This window comes from Mytilus edulis, chromosome 12, assembly GCF_963676685.1.
Source record: "Mytilus edulis chromosome 12, xbMytEdul2.2, whole genome shotgun sequence".
NCBI classification, from domain to species: Eukaryota; Metazoa; Mollusca; class Bivalvia; order Mytilida; family Mytilidae; genus Mytilus; species Mytilus edulis.
This window is the reverse complement of record NC_092355.1, coordinates 983912-1007543: the sequence shown is the minus strand read 5'-3', so window position 1 is coordinate 1007543 and position 23632 is coordinate 983912. Positions and strand designations below refer to the sequence as shown.

The 23632-nt window shown below is 31.9% G+C and overlaps 1 protein-coding gene and 1 long non-coding RNA gene across 2 annotated transcripts in view; one reads left to right on the top strand and one right to left on the bottom strand.

Annotated features, from left to right (window-relative positions):
* Positions 1-4175: 4175 nt before the first annotated feature.
* LOC139498052 (uncharacterized) lies at positions 4176-5986 on the bottom strand. The gene is made up of 3 exons (XR_011657799.1): positions 5803-5986; positions 4905-4988; positions 4176-4239 (listed from the first exon to the last, which is right to left on the bottom strand). It is a non-coding gene; the product is annotated as an uncharacterized lncRNA (long non-coding RNA).
* Positions 5987-18606: 12620 nt separating this feature from the next.
* LOC139499383 (uncharacterized) overlaps positions 18607-23632 on the top strand; it is a 72153-nt gene continuing 67127 nt past the window's right edge. The window contains exon 1 of the mRNA XM_071288065.1: positions 18607-18678. The gene's annotated coding sequence lies outside the window, so the exon portion shown is untranslated. The remainder of the gene's footprint in view (positions 18679-23632) is intronic.

The window sequence follows — 23632 nt, the reverse complement described above, 5'->3', positions numbered from 1 at the left end:
TGTATTTGCAATCAGCTACTTAGAGGAAGAAAAGATGAAAAACAGTTATGAGTGCGTCTTTATCACCATGCTCAGTCGCTCCGTAACTCTTGTATGACGACATTGAGACAAGCGCAGGCAGTATCAGAAAAGTCACAATGTCTGCTAATAAGTTATCAGCGACGTTACAATGTGAGAGCAGACATTACCAAGCTAGCTTTCGTTAAGTGTAAATAAATATTAAAGGTACCAGGATTATGATTTAGTACGCCAGACATACGTTTCGTCTACATAAGACTCATCAGTGACGCTCATATCAAAATCTATATAAAGCCAACAAGTACAAATGTGTAGCATTGATGGTCCAAAATTCAAAAAAGTTGTGCTACATACGGCTAAATTAATCTATGCCTGTAAACACAAAATTTATTAAACTGGTCAAGGGAGGGGAAAACGATCAGAAATAAAACGATAAACAGATAATCGGATTTTTCGCATATTTATCGTAAAACATCAGCCGCTTGACACAATGTGTACTGCCTTAAAGACAGAGCGAAATATGCATTTGTCAGTTCTTAAATCCTACTTGAACGACAACACAACAGTTGGAACATTTGACAAAGTAGGGGCACAAGGATTACTTGTACTACTCATTCTTAATCCAACAGCAGCAAAGTTTAAAGAGCCATTCAATCTTAGAAATCAAACTGTGAAGATATTAAAGCAATAACAAGAACATTATGTTACAGCCTTAATATAAAACGTACACATCGTCAGGAAATTTTCGTTTTGCGAACTTGCACGACTTTTGCAATAAAAAAAATATTCTTTGTCTGGTACTTATGACGGATCAGATGTTGTATTGCCGTTCTGATACAATGTAAACAATTCCATCAGCACAGAATCAGGACCCATCAGCACCCGTCAGGACCGAATCACCAGCAGAGAACGTTGTCTCGCAATAAAAACCTAACACACCGTGATCCAACAAGAATATAAACTATGTTACAACTTTGAATCCGATGTTTACGGTTCGATAAGCTTGCCAAAATTGAACATAAATTATGTTCAGGAAGTATATATAACAGAACAATAAAGAAATTCGTGTAACTACGGATTAAACAATTATTTTCTATTGTTAAAATAATCTGATTACTGTATGTGACACGTAGATACGTGGTCAATTGTCGGATACGATTTGTACAAACATACATTTTTAACCAAAAGTTAATTGTGTGGAAATTTTTAGCTAATAATGAAATTAAAATATATAATAATTAAATTGAAATATGATAGTCCAAATAATTAACCTTTTTTTCATCCGGTCATATTATTCTGGATAAAGAAGAAAGCCCGAAAAAGCAGAAAGGTCGTCAATACTGCAATCAAAGTGTTTGTCTTGTATGTATTTAAGCCACACGGTGTCTCCTTGAGATAAATGTACTAGTGCAAAATTTCCACTATTTGCATGCCCGTATGATTCAGAGTTACCCTTAGCCCATGATATGACAAGTCTGTTGTTGTTTTTTACAAGGTCTATCCAACAAACATGGTGCTGGAGAACTCTGATGATGAAGGTGAATGCGTACATCCCCGAGATTGCTGCCGTAAAAACCCCGGTGCCAGCACTATATCGTTCACCGACATTGGTTACTATGTTATCAAATTTTACTGTCTGCCCATTTCCTAAATTCCTCATGTTATTCGTGTTTTGAGCTGTGAATGCTACATGGGGTGGACTTAATCCTACAAGAGAAAAAATAAAGTAAAACGTCGATTCTAAGTAAATGCTGTTGAATGATGGACAAGTACTGACTAGTTATTTAGTTGTAGATGCATGATTTTATTTATTAGTTGTTAGTGGCTATGAACCATCTCAGATATGTACGTGGTGTCTTTTTGTTGTTGGGTTATACATGTACCCGGCTACGTTCATTATGTGTAGTTTTTCTACTTGTATTCATCTGATGAGTTAAGTCTTTTTCAACTGATTTTTTATATAATTAGATCTGTTATTGTACTGCTACATTACTGTCCCAGGTTAGTAGGAGGGTTGGGATCCAGCAAACATGTTTAACCCCGCCACAATCTGTATGTATGTATCTGTCCCAAGTCAGTATCCTGTAATTCAGGGGTTGTAGTTTGGTGATGTATAACATAATTGATTTTCGTTCTTTTTTATACAGGTTAGGCCGTTAGTTTTCGTTTTAAATTGTTTTACTTTTGTCATTTTGGGCTGTTTATAGCTGACAACGCGGTATCAGCATTGTTATAGGCCGTACAGTTACTTATATTTGTTAATTTCTGTGTCATGTGGTCTCTTGTGGATAGTTGTCTCATTTTGCAATAAAATTGTGAATAGTTGTCTCATTGACAAACATGCCACATCTTTTTTTATATGGCCTAGAAACACGGTGACCTATAGCATGTATAGTTGTTAATGTCTGTCATTTTGGTCTTTTGTGGATAGTTGTCTCATTGGCAATCATATCACATCTTCTTTTTTCATAGAGTTAAAAATTATAAGGAAAAAAAATGAAAAAATGACATACGAAAGCAAACTTATTTGATATAATTGATGCTTGCATATTGCAAACTATGCATTACAAATGTATTCTGGTAAGACATAATAACCAGCATAATTCATTTGTTTCATCTGCTGGTGGACGTTTTATCCCCGAGAGTATCACCAGCCCAGTAGTCAACACTTCGGTGTGACACTTCGGTTTTTACATGAATATCAATAATGTGGTCATTTTTATAAATTTCCTGTTAACAAAACAAAATTTTTTCGAAGAACTAAGGAATTTCTTATCCCAGGCATAGATTACCTTAGCCGTATTTGGCACAACGTTTTGGAATTTTAAATACTCAATGCTCTTCAACTGTGTACATGTTTGGCTTTATAAATATTTTAATATGAGCGTCACTGATGAGTCTTATGTAGACGAAACGCGCGTCTGGCGTACTAAATTATAATCCTGGTACCTTTGATAACTATTTGTACCGAAGGTTGATTTACAACATATTCTGTTTGGTCGGGTTTATTCCTTTTTACACATTTTACATTTCCATTCTCAATTATATTAAAAATAAATAAACATAAAACTGTCATGCTTTGCCTATCATTTTTGGGAAATATATTTAGAAATTTAAATGTGACGTCACTTTGTGCGTGACGGCTTTAGCTTACTCAGCTGTGTATTTTTATGTGCTAGATTAAGTTGTTTCATGTAATGTATCCGATTTTATTCTGTAGTTAGTCACCACTTCAGCTTTATCATTTATATCTATTGTAAAATCATTTTATAAAATTTACTCTTTGCAAAAGTATGAACTATTCTATATAACATGAATAATAAGGACGTTCTTATAACAGACAGAAAATCCTAGCCGTATTGGGAACAACTATTTGAAACTTTTGGTCCTCAGTGCTTTTTAACTTAGTACTAGTTTTGTCTTTCGAATTGTTTTCATCTGAGCGTCACTGGTTAGTCTTGTGTGGACGAAACGCACATCTGGCGTATTAAATTATAAACCTGGTATCTTTTTTAGGTATTATGTGTGTGATTTTCTGTACTATATGTTCTCCAATGTATATGTATTGTAGTCCTGTCATATAATGTTGTCACTTTAATGTTATATTTAACATTGGCATAAAATGTGGAGGTTTGGCATACCACAAAATCAGGATCAACCTACCAATTTTTTTCTTAAAATGCCCTGTATCAAGTCAGTAAAATGGCCATTGTTATATTATAGTTTGTTTCTGTGTGTGTTTCATTTTAATGTTGTATTTCTGTTGTGTCGTTGTTCTTTTCTTATATTTGATGCGTTCCCCTCAGTTTTAGATTGTAACCCGGATTTGTTTTGTTTTTTTTCAATCGATTTGTGAGTTTCGAACACCGGTATGCTACTGTTGCCTTTATTTTCTACATTTTGCAGCGTACGTTTTAAATCGCCTAGTGTTTGTGTTTGACACTTGACTCGAACTTGGACGTCATATTGTTAAGCTGTCGGAATTTTATGTTTGAAATGTTTACATTTTTTTACGTTTTGTTATGTTTTACGCATTCCGAACTTCCTACAAAAGAAAAACCATGTCTGACCGCATTTTTTTGAAAAATAAGCTGAATTTCATAGTCAGTAATGTCTTTTGAATGGCAATAATGACTGCCTCGAAGTAATCAACAATACCTGATTTATTTTGCAACTGTTGAATTATGAGGCGTTGCTTTCTATTTTCTAGATGCATTGTCTCTGAAAAATTTTAAAAGAAAGAAGTAGAAATATAATTGTAATTTAACTGTATTTTCTTGTATGATATACTCTGACGTTTTAATACTCGAATATGTCTATGTGTAATCGATTTGTTCTTTTTTTTTATTTCATCAATTTTCAGTCTAAATGAAAGAAGATCTAAGGTAGATTTATAAAGATTAGAACAACAAATGACGAACTAATCAAGGAACTATATAGAGATAAGAACAAAATTGTATCTGTGATGAGTTTATTTGTAAACATTAGACAAGTGTTAAAATAATATGTCAATATTTCTTCTTTAAGAAAAATCTGCAAAACCTTTAACCGTCTGTAAGCCTTGATCATTTTCTTAATTTTTAGTATTTAAACCTTCTTTTCTTTTTGCCTACGAGATGAAAAATCGGTATACATATAATTTAAATTCTTAAACTTTGCAAAACTGAGAAATCGGTTGTTAATCGCATGGTGAAAACATCATATATGGTAAGCTATCGTAACTTTTGTATAATTTTAAAATTACTTTGAGTTGTCGATTGCGTCAGCAAACGACATAAAAAGGAGAATTTGTTATAAGAAGGTGAAGAAAAATTTATATATTATACGTGTAAGCTTTCATGTATGTAAACATTTCAAAATTGTTTTAAAAATATATCCATACATACCCGTTTCGTTTTGCAAATGTTTTATAAGATTAAGCTGATTTGTGTTGTCTGCTTTAAGCACAGAAACCTCCTGTTGCAGTCTACCTTAAAAGTAAATTGTTTGTTGTTAACTGAATGGATAACAAACGAAATGAATTATTTTCATTTTATCATAAAACAAATGTCTTTATACTTTCTTTAAAACAACTTGTATCAGATTATCCTTTTGACAGTATCTTTCTCATTGACTGCTCTTGCAAACGTCTTATTTGTTCAAATACTTATTTGAAAATATGACTCCTGCAATCTTCATAGCTTTTATAAACATTCTGACTGAGCTATTATAAGTTGATTTAAAATATTTGAACGCACTGTGAAATTTATATAAAATACAAAAAAAAAAACCATTGCTTAATAATCTGATAACCTTTCCTTAACAACAATCAGCACATATATATATATACATGTGGTACCCTAGTAAATATATTGTGCTGACTGTTGTTAAGGAAAGGTTAAACCAAAAGTTTATTAAAAGCTTTACTTTTCGATCACCGAAAGCACATAGTTGAGTATATATGCATGCATTGGTTCTATTTTGTTTTTATCTATAGCTTGCTATGAGGTATGTTATTTTTGAAGGCTCAACGCGGTCCTATAAGTTAAATTCTATGTTTTCTATAATAACTGTTTGTACATTTGAATAAAAGAAAAAGATAATCTTTCTTATATATTGTCAAGACACTAAAGTATCATTGTGCTAATATAGGGTGTCCTTTAACATGTATACGTTGATTTAAAGAAGAACGCATTCTTCCTAATATATTGTCAAGATACTAACATATAACTGTCCATAATTATAACGATTGGTGTAGGAATGCAATCGTCAACATTTAATTCGTTTCTGATGTTTTTTAAATACCTGTTATTTCTGTTGACTGTGTCACTTCCATGCTTATGTTCCGAATCATCACAGCCAGATTTTCTGCTGTTACAATAGCAGAAACATTTAATGAATATATATTATCAAATTTTACAAGTAAAAGCACAAATATAAAATATGAGGTTCCCATGCTGTATAAACGTACGAGTATACTGGTATATTAAGTATTCAGTGTTTCTGATTTCCAGAAACAAAACGTTCTAGAAGTGTATTTGATTTCTTTGATATAAATATAATATTGTATCTGTATAACCAGGAAGAACATTTTAGTAATACTAGGTGTTAAAGGTATGCTAAGATATGCATGTTATTATAAATTTTATAGTAACCTCGTATCTTACATTTTTATTTTAAATTTTGATTCATTATGTGATATGTCAGTTTGTATTCGGACGATCCGGAATTCGTTATTATATTATTTCAATCAAATTTACATTGCATAAATCTCTATTTCAACATGTACAAACTTATATTGCCTATATATTTCTTTTAACAGAATTGCATTGCCTTAATCGTTTTTTTAACAATATAACATTGCCTGAATTTTTCTTTATTTTAACAGAACTACATTGCATTAATCTTTCTTTACATAGAATCACATTGCCTGAATTTTTCTTTTAACTGAATTATTTTTGTGATTCATCGTCTGACTTTTTTATTTTACGCTCACACATTCTTATACTAAACGGACATTTTGGTCTTTTCTGGATAGTTTTGTCATTGGCAATCATACAACATCTTCTTTTTTATATACTCGAAAGGGAAGTTCTTCTTACACAAAACATTACCCAACACAGTTATAAGGAAGAACGACTGAAATCGACTCTGTTTCAATATAGTGAAAAATCAGTATTAAAAGGTATCTTCATGTTTTATCAAGTTGTCTTTAATGTGTGAAATAATATCCTCACGATAAGTGAAATGACAGAATAATATGAAAAGGTAACTCCATGTAATATCAAAACATCTTTATAGCATATAAATTTACCTATGTGATATATCAAACTGTGTTAATTTCAATGATGTTATAGTTAAGAGCATTTCCTTCCTGATATATATCTGCCCTTAATGATATGATTATCGTTATCATAAGGCAGCTGTGGCGTTCCATACAGATTCCTGACTTAGGGCAAGTTCATAAATTTGCAGCGGGATTAAACGTTTTAATAGTAACAAACCTTCTTCCTTTTTCTGAAACAATGGAATATTATCACATCATAGAAAAACACACGATGAAATATCAATTGGAAGGCTTAACTAAATCAAAAAACGAAAATTAACACACTTTAAACGAATAAATGTTATATGTGATAGCTGAATGCAAATGCATAGTTAATAAAATATTAGGGACAAACATCCAATGCCAAAAAACAAACAAACAAGTCCCAACAAAGCCATGGCAATACATATTGTATATATTAAGATATATTTCAGCAGATGGGTTGTCATTAAATTTTGTCGCATGAAACAGAGGTTATATGCATTGATAGAACATTTTTGGATAATACTACCATTAAAATGTTTAATATGAATGATACTAAGGATTCCTGAAAACATTCCATAAAGGCTAACAATTTCGTGGCATATTATTACCAAAGGAAGACACAATAAGATTAACAAACTTTTTAACGCACATCATTTCACAGTAGAATATTGTGATGAACATATAACGCATCTGGTGCAACAAACTTGGTACCGTGGATTTTATTACTACAACTGGGTCGATGCCTCTGCTGGTGGACTATTAGTCCCCGAAGGTATCACCAGCCCAGTAGCCAGTACTTCGGTACTGTCATGAAAATACGGATTTTTTGTGTTATTAAAATTTGCTGTTACAAAATATTAGAAATTATTATAAATTAAGGAATGTATCTCCCTCATGCAAAGCTCTGATTCCTTTCAAGAATTTGGCTATACTTTTTGGACCTTTTGGATTATAGCTCTTCATCTTTTATATAAGCTTTGGATTTCAAATATTTTGGCCACGAGCATCACTGAAGAGACATGTGTCGAAATGCGCATCTGGTGCAAACAAACTTGGTACCGTTGATTTTATTACTTCCACTGGGTCGATGCGTCTGCTGGTGGACTATTAGTCCCCGAGGGTATCACCAGCCCAGTAGCCAGTACTTCGGTACTGGCTAGAAAATACGGATTTTTTTGTGTTATTAAAATTTGCTGTTACAAAATATTAGAAATTATTATAAATTAAGGAATGTCACTCCCTCATGCAAAGCTCTGATTCCTTTCACGAATTTGGCTATACTTTTTGGACCTTTTGGATTATAGCTCTTCATCTTTTATATAAGCTTTTGATTTCAAATATTTTGGCCACGAGCATCACTGAAGAGACATGTATTGTCGAAATGCGCATCTGGTGCAACAAACTTGGTACCGTTGATTTTATTACTACCACTGGGTCGATGCCTCTGCTGGTGGACTATTAGTCCCAGAGGGTATCATCAGCCCAGTAGCCAGTACTTCGGTACTGGCATGAAAATACGGATTTTTTGTGTTATTACTTTCTGCTTGGACAATGTTGACGTTTAACAAAGTATGAGTAGCAGCTGCATGCTTTTGAATACCGAATGAGTTGAGAAGTGTATATCCCATATGTAGGTGAGGTTTTGTATTGCTACTAAGGTTGGGTTAATTGAAAATTTGAAAATAAAAAATCATAGATATTTAAATTTTATCTCTTTTTTGTGGGACAATTTTGCTTGTTATCTGAATCGACGGGAAAGTAAGAAAATGTCGAGAATTAAAGAGTGTATTCTGTCATTACTGTAACTATTACTTCTTTTGTTTGTTTTTTTCTGTATTTAGTAGTTTTCTAGTTTCCCTTTCTATATCATTTATATATGTATACCCCAAAATCCCACTGAAGGCCCCTTTTTAACTTAAAAAGATACACGAAGATTCCGAGTCACGTCAAATATATTTTACCTAAGTCAAAGTACACAGTAAATATACATGTAGCATTTTGCAAAATCAAATATAAGAATACTATGACACGTTATTGAGATAATAAACAACGTCAATACCTATAATCGAAACTTCAAAAACATCGTGTATAATTTGTGAAGTTGGTAAGTAATATTTATCAACAAGGTATAGGTATCTTAAGATGAACTTATTTAAAAAGAAAAGTACATCGTTCTCTGATATAATCCTGGTTCATAAACTTTCTGCTTGGACAATGTTGACGTTTAACAAAGTATGAGTAGCAGCTGCATGCTTTTGAATACCGAATGAGTTGAGAAGTGTATATCCCATATGTAGGTGAGGTTTTGTATTGCTACTAAGGTTGGGTTAATTGAAAATTTGAAAATAAAAATCATAGATATTTAAATTTTATCTCTTTTTTGTGGGACAATTTTGCCTATTCCTAAAGCTGAATTTTACAAAAAAAATCATTTATATTCTTTTGCCTGTATATATGATTTTACAGGTAGAACATCTGTCTACAAGCCTGGGATGGTGGGCTTGAGATTCAGTACAAGGCTTGTTTTAATACAGATATTTATCATTTTGTTGGAGTTTTGTTGCCTAAAAAACGAAAATCTATGATAAACATGATAAGTAGATAGAAACCTAGAAAAAATATTTAACCTAGTAAAATCATGAGCAGGTCACAATCTATAAATACAGATTATTACATTAAAGCAAGTGGATTATCGGATTTCTCCAATCGAGTTATTTAAATTATCAATTTTAAAGTCCAAGCCTTGGCGAGGACTTTACAATTGATAATTTAACTATCGAGATTGGATAAATCCGATAATCCACGCGTTACTATGGAATAATCTGTTTCTATTATGATTAAAAGATAAATTTTCCTTTTTTCTAAACTTAAACCCCCTTGAGTGCCTTCCACTTTCCACGAAAATGTCAATTTTATTAACACCTGTTGGAACATTTTGATCATTTCATGGTGCAGAGAAAGTTATGACCCTTTAACTCAGCCAATCATCTTCTGAGATCATCGGCAACCACACGTTGATTACATTTTATTTATACAATGGGTTTAGAAAGGGATATATTTCTATAGAATTAGAGAAATAAGTGTACGCTCCAAATTGTCAGTTCACTCCTTACTGGAGGTAATATTATTTAATGACATATTTTACCCATTTTTAGTGTTCTGTCTCACATCTTTAAATATTTTAAATAAAAAGCATATAGAAGACAAGATCTACAAATGATTCACATTTTTGCTGAAATTTTTAGTTGACTCGATAAATTCTATATATAAATAATAGTTGTTATTGACGTTAGGTAAAAGTTTGAGTGAAGACATATTTACTAAATACTTGATACTTCTGTATTATTATTGAATTCTATTTTTGTCATTTATTTAACATTTACGTCTGTACAGACTATCAGGTGATTTTGATTGTTTTTATGTCATGTGATTTTCATTGTTTAAATCAAACAAATTTATGTCAAATGTTAAGTATTTCCTGTAATTGTTATGAAATTGTGAAAACTGATGGTATGACAATAAAATGTAAAAATTTCCTGTTTTTAGTTTCACGTTGTAAGATAGGTACTACTGTGGTTTTTTTATCTATTTGATTTTGTGCTTTATTATAGTCTGACGAGTCAAGTCATAACCAACTTTTTTACGGTTTGTTTATAGGTGACTATCAAAATCCAGTCTGAACTGAAAACTCGTTCTGAAGCTTATTCCAAAAATTACCCATCAATTAAATTCTTAAATTTGGATACAAATAGAAAGACAAAGAGCTAACAAAAACAAAGAGTAGAAGTGGCAGGCTACTACATCCCTCAAACACATCGACATTTGACACAATAGCAATCTTGGTATATTTAATAAAGGTCCTTTCCTCCTGTCTATATCATCTATCTTGTATGGCATATCCGTATCGCATCACTAAACCCATATTGCAAACCCCGTATTGAGTATACTAAACCAGTATCTTATAAATAAACCCGTAAATCATGGACCAGATATATCTCAAGAATCTAATTCTTTCAAATATACAATAAACATATCAATACATGGCAAAACCCGTATCGCTTGCTGTATCAACACGAATAACAAATACCAGTCCGGAACGCCGAAGCTAAAAATTCAAAACCAGTTTTTCAACTCAAATTCAGATAAAAGATCAGATAATTTTAATAAATTAACAATATGTCCAGGGTAATGATAGCTTATCACACGCTGAATTTGAAAATACAATGTTTAAGGCACTTTTCCATCAACGAAAGACGAAAATAAACCTCTTCCGGTTAAATTACATTCACATCCAGTGAAATAGCTTACTTTACTCTGATTCTAAATGCTAAAAATGTGTTGTTTCCGTTGGTATCTTTTGTAAATCGGAAGAGGCAATTGACCTTTAAAAGAACTCGCAGATAACTACTTTAGACATTGGTGCTTCAGAACGTCAAAATGTATTGGACAAAATATTACATGTTTTTTTTTAAAAGGACATCATGATCAAATATACAATGCATTTTAAGATAATTGACTATGACTTAACTTCGAAATGTTGATGAATTTAGTTAGAGAACATTATTTTTATAGCGGAAAATAAAGATAAAGGATATTGCTGACTGACATTCTTAAAACCTGCTAACTGTACTTGACGATTGCCAAATAAATTGATCAAAAGGTGTAACAAATTGGATCGCTATATGATTCAATACAAATTAGAAAACAATAAACTTGCGGCAAATCTTGCATCAGAAACCATACTCTGCCAAATTCCAACATCAACTAGTTTCCACACCAAACAAGCAGTAGTTAGTATCATCAAGTTAATAAGAATTAATGTTAAATGCTGAGCGTATCGAAACATATATCATTGTAAATTTTATTTAAAATTATGCTTACCAATCAAAGTGGGGCATACGCGCTGCTTTTACCTCTAACCCCTGAATCCGTTACTAGACGTAGAATCATGGGTATGGCGTTATCAGTTGGTATTTCACAGTGGAATATTGTGATGACATAAATTTACAGTAACATGGACAGCATAGTAAAACAGTGTCCAAAAGGACGTCAATTTTAATGGACAGGGACACTATTTCATAATTGATCAATGTCGTCTAGACGGTATTCTAATATAAGTAATTGTTCTAGCGGACAATATTTTATAAGAAGTTATAAAAGACACCAGTGGGCCTCATGACAACTGATGCTGAGGTCCGAGTTTGCGCACTTCTTCAAATGGTCCTCTTCCGACAGTACACGACAAATATGGCACAGCATTACAACTTGAGATATTTATAATTAGAATTGTGAAGAGTCCTTTCTTGCAATGACACACACACACACACACACACACACACACACACAAACACATTTGGGACAACGGTCTTACCACGATACAAACATCACATTTGTATTCCCCCAAACTGACCCCAGTTCCGCGAAAAGATACGTAATCCTTTCCTAGTAAACTCCACTTAACTTTAACTTCCTGATATGTTTTTGGCTGATATGTTGAAGACAACTTTTATTTTGTGAACTTGAAAAAGAAACAAGGTAAGAAAAAGAATAGTTCAATCTTTTTTACACAAATTTCTCCATATGCAAGTTATTATTTACCAGTCATTTGTAATCTGAATTGAAGGGAGGCTCGCAGGAAAGTAAGAAGATGTGGAGAATTAAAGGGGGGGGGGTCTTTTATTTCTGAACTTATTAATTCTTCTATTCGTATTTCTGTATTCATTAATTTTCTAGTTTTTTTTCTTTTTTTCTTTATTATTTATATATGTATGCCCAAATACACCACTGTAGGCCATTTTTAACTTTAAAAAATTCAATTGTTTACGTTTCCGAACTTAGACAAACAAGTCAAACGTATTGTATCAAAGTTAAAGTACACAGTAAATGTAGTATTTTACAAAATCAAATGTAAGAATACTATTACACGTTAGTAAGATGACAAACAACGTCAATACCTAGAATCTCAACTTCATGTATGATTTGTAAAGTTGGTACGTAATATTTATTAACACGGTATCGGTACTTACGATGAACTTATTTAAGAAAAAAAGTGTATCGTCCTCTGATATAAACCTGGTTTATTAACTGTCTTCTCTAACAATTCTGAGGTTTTACTATTTCTGAGTAGCAGCTGCATGCTCTTGATTACCGAATGAGTTTAGTATATCACATATGTAGGCGAGGTTAGTGTTAAGCTACTAAGTTGGGGAAAATTGATAATTTCCAAATTAGATAATGAATATTTAAGGATGATCTTTATCTCTTTTTATAAGCCAGGGATGGTGGGCGTGTGGTTCAGTGCAAGGATTGTCTTTAATGAAGATTTTTATCATTTTGTTGGCTTTTTTTCCTAGTTAACGACACTATCTAATAAACATGATAATTAGATAGAAACATAAATAAGTAAAAATGATCAACAGCACAAAATCTATAAATAAGTGTACGCTCGAAATTGTCAGTTCACTCCTGAATGCAGTTAACATTATTTAATGACCTGTTTTACCAATGTTTAGAGTTTTCTCTCACATCTTCAAATCTTTTAGATAAAATGCAAACAAGACACGATCTACGTTTCAAGCCCGTGAACTGGTTTGTCAAATTTGTATTTTGTTTTTCTATTTTTGTATCATGCATTTATTGAATGTCATTAAAATCTCCTCCCATTATAATTTGTCATAAGCTATGCTCTTGAGTCCAGTCTTCTATTTTTTTAAGAAGGCGTTTCTTTTTCTTTTTTTTTATTTGCTATATTTGGTGCATATCTGTTTATACAATGTTATAAGAAAATATACATTATCTCCTAGTTCAACATATATTAATAAATAACGTCCCTCCTGATCTTTAAATTCATTTGTAACATAACATTTTGTTTGTTTCGTAAACCAAATAGCTACACTCCTTAATGCGTTACTACTCCAACTATGAACAAATTATCCGGTAAGTCATTATTTAAATTGTCATTCATACTTTTGGTGAAATGCGTTTCTTGCATCAATAAAATTTGACATGTTTGTTGTTTGCATCACATAATCTTTTTTCTTTTTTCAGATTGCAATAAACCTTGAGTGTTTACAGAACATATGAGAAGTGTTTGTGTGAAAAGGTTAGTTTATTTACTTTTTAATTATCCTTCATCATTTGTTTGTTCTTTCCGTTTATTTAATTTTTTCATGTTTCTTTCATTAATTATTAACTTTGTTCTTAATCTAAATAGCCTTGTTTGTATGACTATCTGTTATCTGTTATATATATTCTGCCAATGTAGGCACAGTTCTTCCGAGAATTGGATTTCACAACATGAATAAAAATATCTTCAACCAATATCACTATACACTATTTACATTGTACATCATATTCTTGACGATAAAATTTGGCTTAATGTCAATATAGGCAGCATCAACTCATATGATATCGCATGTGTGTTTTGACACTGTCATGTGATGATCGTAAATATAAACAATGCCACGTGATTTTGAAATCATGTGACGTGTGTAAATAAAAACAATACCAGGTGTTTTCTATATTAGATGATTTAAGTTTGTTCATTGTTTGAGGGGTTTTGCAGATGTTCTGATTTTTTCCCTGTTATATCCCATTACCAGTTTGGAACTTCTAACACTATTTTCATCTTTGCATGAAATTTAGCAGCATTTAAATTTAAATGTAGGCAATTTTTATTTTTGTTTACCAACTTATTTTTGCATTCAATACAACTAACGTGATATCCTTTTGTGGCATTGGTTTTATTAAAACACAGGCAAACTAAATATTTTTGTATATTTTTTGTTTTGTTTTAACATAATATCATTGTCAATGCAATGAGATATTTACAATTTAAAAAATGCATTCCCTCGTGTATGTAACAACGTATTAGATTTTAGCGTGAGAAATTTATTTATTACTGAAAAATTATTACACCAGGGTTTTCGATATCACATACTGGTCAAAACATTTAATAAATTTTATCACCAAGACAAGATCTACAAATGATTCACATTTTTGCTGGAATTTTTAGTTGACTCGATAATTTCTATATCTAAATAATAGCTGTTATTGACGTTAGGTAAAAGTTTGAGTTAAGACATATTTACTAAATACTTGATACTTATGTATTATTATTGAATTCTATTTTTGTCATTTATTTAACATTTACGTCTGCACAGACTATCATGTGATTTTGATTGTTTTAATGTCATGTGATTTTCATTGATTAAATCAAACAAATTTATGTCAAATGTTAAGTATTTCCTGTAATTGTTATGAAATTGTGAAAATTGAGGGTATGAAATTAAAATGTAAAAATTTCCTGTTTTTAGTTTCACGTTGTAATATAGGTACTTCTGTGTTTTTTTATCTATTTGATTTTGTGCTTTATTATAGTCTGACGAGTCAAGTCATAACCAACTTTTTTACGGTTTGTTTATAGGTGACTATCAAAATCCAGTCTGAACTGAAAACTCGTTCTGAAGCTTATTCCAAAAATTACCCATCAATTAAATTCTTAAATTTTGATACAAATAGAAAGACAAAGAGCTTACTAAAACAAAGAGTAGAAGTGGCAGGCTACCACATCCCTCAAACACATCGACATTTGACACAATAGCAATCTTGGTATATTTAATAAAGGTCCTTTCCTCCTGTCTATATCATCTATCTTGTATCGCATATCTGTATCGCATAACTAAACCCATATTGCAAACCCCGTATTGAGTATACTCAACCGGTATCTTATAAATAAACCCGTAAATCAAGGACCAGTTATATCTCAAGAATCTAACTCTTTCAAAATATACAATAAACATATCAATACATGGCAAAACCCGTATCGCTTGCTGTATCAACACGAATAACAAATATCAGTCCGGAACGCCGAAGTTAAAAATTCAAATCCAGTTTTTCAACTCAAATTCAGATAAAAGATCAGATAATTTTTAATAAATTAACAATATGTCCAGGGTAATGATAGCTTATCACACGCTGAATTTGAAAATACAATGTTCAAGGCACTTTTCCATCAACGAAAGACAAAAATAAACCTCTTCCGGTTAAATTACATTCACATCCCGTGAAATAGCTTACTTTACTCTGATTCTAAAGGCTAACAATGTGTTGTTTCCGTTGGTATCTATTGTAAATCAGAAGAGGCAATTGACCTTTAAAAGAACTCGCAGATAACTACTTAAGACATTGGTGCTTCAGAACGTCAAAATGTATTGGACAAAATATTACATATTTTTTTTTTAAAGGACATCATGATCAAATATACAATGCATTTTAAGATAATTGACTATGACTTAACTTCGAAATGTTGATGAATTAAGTGAGAGAACATTATTTTTATAGCGGAAAATAATGATAAAGGATATTGCTGACTGACATTCTTAAAACCTGCTAACTGTACTTGACGATTGCCAAATAAATTGATCACAAGGTGTAACAAAATTGATCGCTATAATAATTCAATACAAATTAGAAAACAATAAACTTGCGGCAAATCTTGCATCAGTAACCATACTCTGCAAAATTCCAACATCAACTGGTTTCCACACCAAACAAGCAGTAGTTAGTATCATCAAGTTAATAAGAATTAATGTTAAATGCTGAGCGTATCGAAACATATAACATTGTAAATTTTATTTAAAATTATGCTTACCAATCAAAGTGGGGCATATGCGCTGATTTTACCTCTAACCCCCGAATCCGCTTCTAGACGTAGAATCATGGGTATGGCGTTATCAGTTGTCATTTCTTTGTTATTTCACAGTGGAATATTGTGATGACATAAATTTACAGTAAAATGGACAGCATAGTGAAACAGTGTCCAAAAGGACGTCCATTTTCATGGACAGGGACACTATTTCATAATTGATCAATGTCGTCTAGACAGTATTCTAATATAATTGATAGTTCTAGCGGACAATATTTCATAAGAAGTTATAAAAGACACCAGTGGGCCTCATGACAACTGATGCTGAGGTCCGAGTTTGCGCACTTCTTCAAATGGTCCTCTTCCGACAGTAGACGACAAATATGGCACAGCATTACAACGCGAGATATTTATAATTAGAATTGTGAAGAGTCCTTTCTTACAATGACACACACACACACACACAAATACATTGGGGACAACGGTCTTACCACGATACAAACATCACATTTTTATTCCCCCAAACTGACCCTAGTTCCGCGAAAAGATACGTTATCATTTCCTAGTCAACTCCACTTAAATTTAACTTCCTGATATGTTTTTGGCTGATATGTTGAAGACAACTTTTATTTTGTGAACTTGAAAAAGAAACAAAGTAAGAAAAAGAATAGTTCAATCTTTTTTACACAAATTTCTCTATATGCAAGTTATTATTTACCAGTCACTTGTAATCTGAATTGAAGGGAGGCTCGCAGGAAAGTAAGAAGATGTGGAGAATTAAAGGGGGGGTCTTTTATTTCTGAACTTATTAATTCTTCTGTTCGTTTGTCTGTATTCATTAATTTTCTAGTTGTCTTTTTTTTATATTATTTATACATGTATGCCCAAATACCCCACTGTAGGCCCTTTTTTACTTTAAAAAATTCAATTGTTTACGTTTCCGCACTTAGACAAACAAGTCAAATGTATTGTATCAAAGTTAAAGTACACAGTAAATGTAGTATTTTACAAAATCAAATGTAAAAATACTATTACGCGTTAGTAAGATGACAAACAACGTCAATACCTAGAATCTCAACTTCATGTATGATTTGTAAAGTTGGTACGTAATATTTATTAACAAGGTGTCGGTACCTACGATGAACTTATTTAAAAAAAACTGTATCGTCCTCTGATACAACACTGGTTTATTAGCTTTGTTCTCTAACAATGCTGAGGTTTTACTAAGTCTAAGTAGCAGCTGCATGCTCTTGATTACCGAAAGAGTTGAGTATATCACATATGTAGGCGAGGTTAGTGTTAAGCTACTAAGTTGCAGAAAATTGATAATTTCCAAATTAGATAATGGATATTTAATGGTGATCTTTATCTCTTTTTATAAGCGAGGGATGGTGGGCGTGTGGTACAGTGCAAGGATATTGTCTTTAATCAAGATTTTTATCATTTTGTTGGCTTTTTTCCCCTAATAACGAAACTATCTAATAAACATGATAAGTAGATAGAAACATAAATAAGTAAAAATGATCAACAGCACAAAATCTATAAATAGGTGTACGCTCGAAATTGTCAGTTCACTCCTTGATGCAGTTATTAACATTATTCAATGACATGTTTTTCCAATGTTTAGAGTTTTCTCTCACATCTTCAAATATTTTAGATAAAATGCAAATATGACCAACAAGACACGATCTACGTTTCAAGCCCGTTTGTTTTTCTATTTTTGTATCATGCATTTATAGAATGTCATTAAAATCTCCTTCCATTTTAATTTGTCATAAGACATGCTCTTGAGTCCAGTTTTCTACCTTTTTTAAAAAGGCGGGGTTTTTTTTGTTTTGTTTTTTTTTTTGCTATATTTGTTGCATATCTGTTTATACAATGTTATAAGAAAATATATATTATCTCCTAGTTCAACATTAATTAATAAATAACGTCCCTCCTGATCTTTAAATTCATTTGTAACATAAAATTTTGTGTGTTTCGTAAACCAAATAGCTACACTCCTAGATAAGCTACTACTCCAACTATGAACAAATTCTCCAGGTAAGTCATTATTTAAATTGTCATTCATACTTTTGGTGAAATGCGTTTCTGGCATCAATAAAATTTGACATGTTTGTTGTTTGCACCACTCAAATAATATTTTTCTTTTTTCAGATTGCAGTAAACCTTGAGTGTTTACAAAACATATGATAAGTGTTTTAGGAGACATTTGTGTGAAAAGGTTAGTTTATTTACTTTTGTATTATCCTTCATCATTTGTTTGTTCTTTCCATTTATTTTATTTTTTCCGGTAACGTATTTCATTGATTATTAACTTTGTCCTTAATATTAATAGCCTTGTTTATAGGAATAAACAATCCCATTACCAGATTACTATCTGTAATCTGTTATATATATTCTGCCAATGTAGGCACACCTCTTCCGAGTATTGGATTTCACAACATGAATAAAAATATCTTCCACCAATATCACTATACACTATCTACATTGTACATCATATTCTTGACGATAAAATTTGGCTTAATGTCAATATAGGCAGCATCAACTCATGTGATATCGCATGTGTGTTTTGACACTGTCATGTGATGATCATAAATATAAACAATGCCACGTGATTTTGCAATCATGTGACGTGTGTAAATAAAAACAATACCAGGTGTTTTCTATATCAGATGATTTAAGTTTGTTCATTGTTTGAGGGGTTTTGCAGAGGTTCTGATTTGTTACCTGTTATATCCCATTACCAGTTTGGAACTTGTAACACTATTTTCATCTTTGCATGACATTTAGCAGCATTTAAATTTAAATGTAGGCAATTTTTTTTTTGTTTACCAACTTATTTTTGCATTCAGTACAAATAATGTGAAATCCTTTTGTGGCATTGGTTTTATTAAAACTAGGGATGTCAAAAGATCTGGAAACTAATACTCGGATACTCGGTTGTGATACTCGAGTACTCGCAAGTACTCGAATGAATCTTAAACGTCTACTGAAAAGTTGAGTTTTTAGGTGGGATGCAGTGTTATTGTTATAACCTTTCATACACATATTAACAAAATACAAAGTACTACAAAAGTAGCTTGATTGTCTGGGTTTTTTTTTATCATTTAAAAAATGAACTACCAACCGCCGTTTCTACAAATAACCTATCATAGTAGCAATTATTGTGTGCACGTGGTCATGAACCAAGTTCCAATAAAATCATAAATATTTGCTTATAAAGTTCGACAAAGTAGACAATATATGTATCATCTGTTTCTGATGAGTTGGTATTTATATATTATTATAATACGACTTGTCCATTAATTTGCCAACAATACTATTGGGCTTTTTTCGTGCTGCTCAGTCTTACTTTTTCTCTTTTTTTTTTGGCACTCTCGTTTGCCCCGCTTTTTTTAGCCATGACGTAGTCCGTTTAGTATGGACTTTTTGATTTGAATTCCGCTCTCGTACTTTCGCCAATCTTTAAACTGTAAATTAAACAATTAGAGTTTAGTTTCAAATACAGAGTAATTAAATTAATTCAAATGTACCTCTCATACCAATCACGTTTACATAGAAGTCTTGATTAACAAACAAAGATCAGTTTTTAAGGCTTGTGATGAGTTAATTATTAATCCATAAAAGAGTTGATCCTTGTACAAACACCGTTAAACATGTCTTTAATCAGTTGCTCAACAAGTTCAGAAGAAAGACTGTTTGACTTTCTATGTTTTGTTACAAGTAGTGCACATGGAAACATTCCCCCGGGAGGAAAGGAGGTTGCTGGTACTACTATAACAAATAGTATCTTCAGAGTAAACATATTTATGTTATTAATTGATTTTATTTAGTATTACGAAGGGGATATTTCAACGGAAAAGTGAGTGAAATGTGAAGAGAAATATCTCAAGATGTATAATAGGTAAACGAGTATCCGAGTACTAAAACTGTACTCGAGTACTCGGCCTTCCCAGTGAGTGACTGAGTACTCGAGTACTCGTTGCCATCCCTAATTAAAACACATGCAGACTTAATATTTTTGTATATTTGTTTTTTTGTTTTAACATAATATCATTGTAAATCCAATGAGATATTTACAATTTAAAAAATACATTCGCTTGTGTATGTAACAACGTATTAGATTTTAGCGAGAGAAATTTATTTATTACTAAAAAATTATTACACCAGGGTTTTCAATATCACAAACTTGTCAAAATATTTACTTAATTTTATCACCGGTATAAGGAAATAATTCGTACATATAACTCAACATGCAGACATCTTATATGTTCAGGTATTTCACATCCAATCTTTTATGGTAATATTCTTTACAAGGCACAAAAATGTCAGTATTTACCTCAAAAGCTTACAAAACCTTTAAACAGACTTATTAAGAAGGGATATAGTTACGATACTGTTGTCAGGTCATTAAAGATTGCATATGTTGGCTTTAATATTGATTCACTTATAGGGTCTTTGCATTGGAACTAAACACATTTTTTTTAAACAGTTATCGGACTTCTCTTGAACTGAATTTTAATGTGCGTATTGTTATGCGTTTGCTTTTCTACATTGGCTAGAGGTATAGGGGGAGGGTTGAGATCTCATAAACATGTTTAACCCCGCCGCAATTTTCCGTCTGTCCCAAGTCAGGAGCCACTGGACTTTGTTAGTCTTGTAAGATTTTTAATTTTAGTTTCTTGTGTATAATTCGGAGTTTAGTATGACGTCCATTATCACTGTACTAGTATACATGTTTTTAGGGGCCAGCTGAAGGACAGCTACGGGTGCGGGAATTCTCGCTACATTGAAGCCCCATTGGTGGCCTTCGGCTGTTGTCTGCTCTATGGTTGGGTTGTTGTCGCTTTGACACATTCCCCATTTCCTTTCACTATTTTATCATGTTTATTGTATATTTAATTTGTTATTGTGTCATAATACTATTCTTGAAGTTACTTTTTTTCTGCTTTTTCGAGCAATTTTCTCTCAGATGTAATTCTTCTGGTGGTGTAAATAAATACTATTTTATTATCAGCTTTTGTATTTCCCTTTATGTAGCCTTTGCCCATTTGATGGATTTATTAATTGTCCTGGAAATGTTAGTGTTGCATGTCTTCGGGCAGCATCAATTTTTAAAACACTAAGTCCTGGTGCCAGTTCCATTAATCTTTCCTTTGTATGCTTATTTGCAAATAGAGATAAAATTTGCATCTGACTTAATTTGTTGATCTGCTGTTGATAGGATGCAATCAATGCCTCAGTCATTCTGTCAGGTTTGTCTTCTTTTAATGATATCCACTTCTTGCACACATCCATCAAAAGATTATTTTCCTGACCTGGTGCAACATACTGTGCAATCAGCTGGATAGATTCTGTAATAATTTTGGTATAATATGAGGATGAACTTTTTGAGAGGCTAGTCCATGGCAACAGTAGCTGTGAATTTAGTGCTGGAAAATTTCTGGAAAGCATTTCCATTGCAGCATTGAAAATCTCTCTTGGAGCCATGTTTTCTTCTTCCCAATCAGAGGTTGTGGTCTGGGAAAATGTCTGAGTGGACTGTGATGATAGTGGAAGTCACATTCTGAATCTGAAAAAAAATCAATTGATAATGTTTTTTTTAGAATTTTGGTACACTTTGAAATCTAACAAAGTTTAATTTGGACCAACTTGAAACTTGGGCCCATTATAAAAAAATTAAATACATGTATAGTTGAAGCATATCAAAGAACCCCATATATTCAAATTAAGTTAATTTTTGGACCCTTTGGACCATAATGTAGACCAATTTGAAAACGAGACCCAAAATTAAAAATTAAAAATCTAAATACACAGTAAGCTTCGGCATATCAAAGAACCCCAATAATTCAATTTTTTATGAATTCAAACAAAATTTAATTTTGGACCCTTTTGACCTCATTGTGGACCAATTTGATAAAGGGCCAAAAATCAAAAATCTAAATGCATGGTTCGATTCGGTATATTAAAGAATTCAAGAATAAAACCCCATTGAAAGTGGTCAAGAAGTAAGCAATTTATACGAAGTATTATAAAAGTATTGTTTTTAAACTTGTTGGCCCCTTTTTAGCCCCTATTTCCTAAACAGTTTGGACCATAACTCCCAAAATCAATCCCGACCTTCCTTTTTTGATTTCAAACTTTAGATTTTATAGATATCCATTCACTAAAACTAAGGTTATTGTCCAGAAACTAAGTGTCTTCAGACTTCTCTGACGACGGCAACGTGATACCATTATACGAATTAAAATTTTGTTAACTGTGCATTTGCATTCAGGTATCGCAGATCAAATTTATTCGTTCATAGTGTGTTAATTTACGTTTTTTTTATTGATTTAAGCCTTCCAATTGATATTTTATCGTGTGGTTTTCTATGTTGTGATGTTATGGTATTGTTTCATAAAAAGGAAGAAGGTTTGGTACCATTAAAACGTTTAATCCCACTGTAAATGTTTGCACCTGTCCTAAGTTAGGAATCTGATGTACAGTACCGGTAGTTGTTGTTTGTTTATGTAATTTATACGTGTGTCTCGTTTCTCGTTTTTTATATAGATTAGACAGTTGGTTTTCCCGTTTGAATGGTTTTACACTAGTAATTTTGGGGCCCTTTATAGCTTTTTGTTCAGTGTGAACCAAGGCTCCGTGTTGAAGGCCGTATATTGACCTATGGTTTACTTTTATAAATTGTTATTTGAATGGAGAGTTTTTTTCTCATTCATGATTGTCACTCACACCACATCTTCCTATATCTATATAAATTAGAAAGATCATATAATAGGGAACATGTGTACTAATTTTCAAGTTTTTTATACTTCAACTTAATCAAAAACTTTAAACTGAGCAGGACAGAGAGAATACGGACAACGGAAGCATAGACTGAAAAACATAATGAATATAGGTGGGTAAAAACAAATTAATGATGTATAGGGCAGACACTTGTTATATGCCATAAAGATATGAGATCTGATTGCTTTGATAAACTTATTGAAATGGGATATAGAGATAGAGGATGTTTTTTTTGATAACTGAACTGAAGAAAGTACATTCATAAAAAAATAATGATGTAAAGGGCAGACACTTGTTATATGCCATAAACATATGAGATCTGATTGCTTTGATAAACTTATTGAAATGGGATATAGAGATAGAGGATTTTTTTTTTATAACTGAACTGA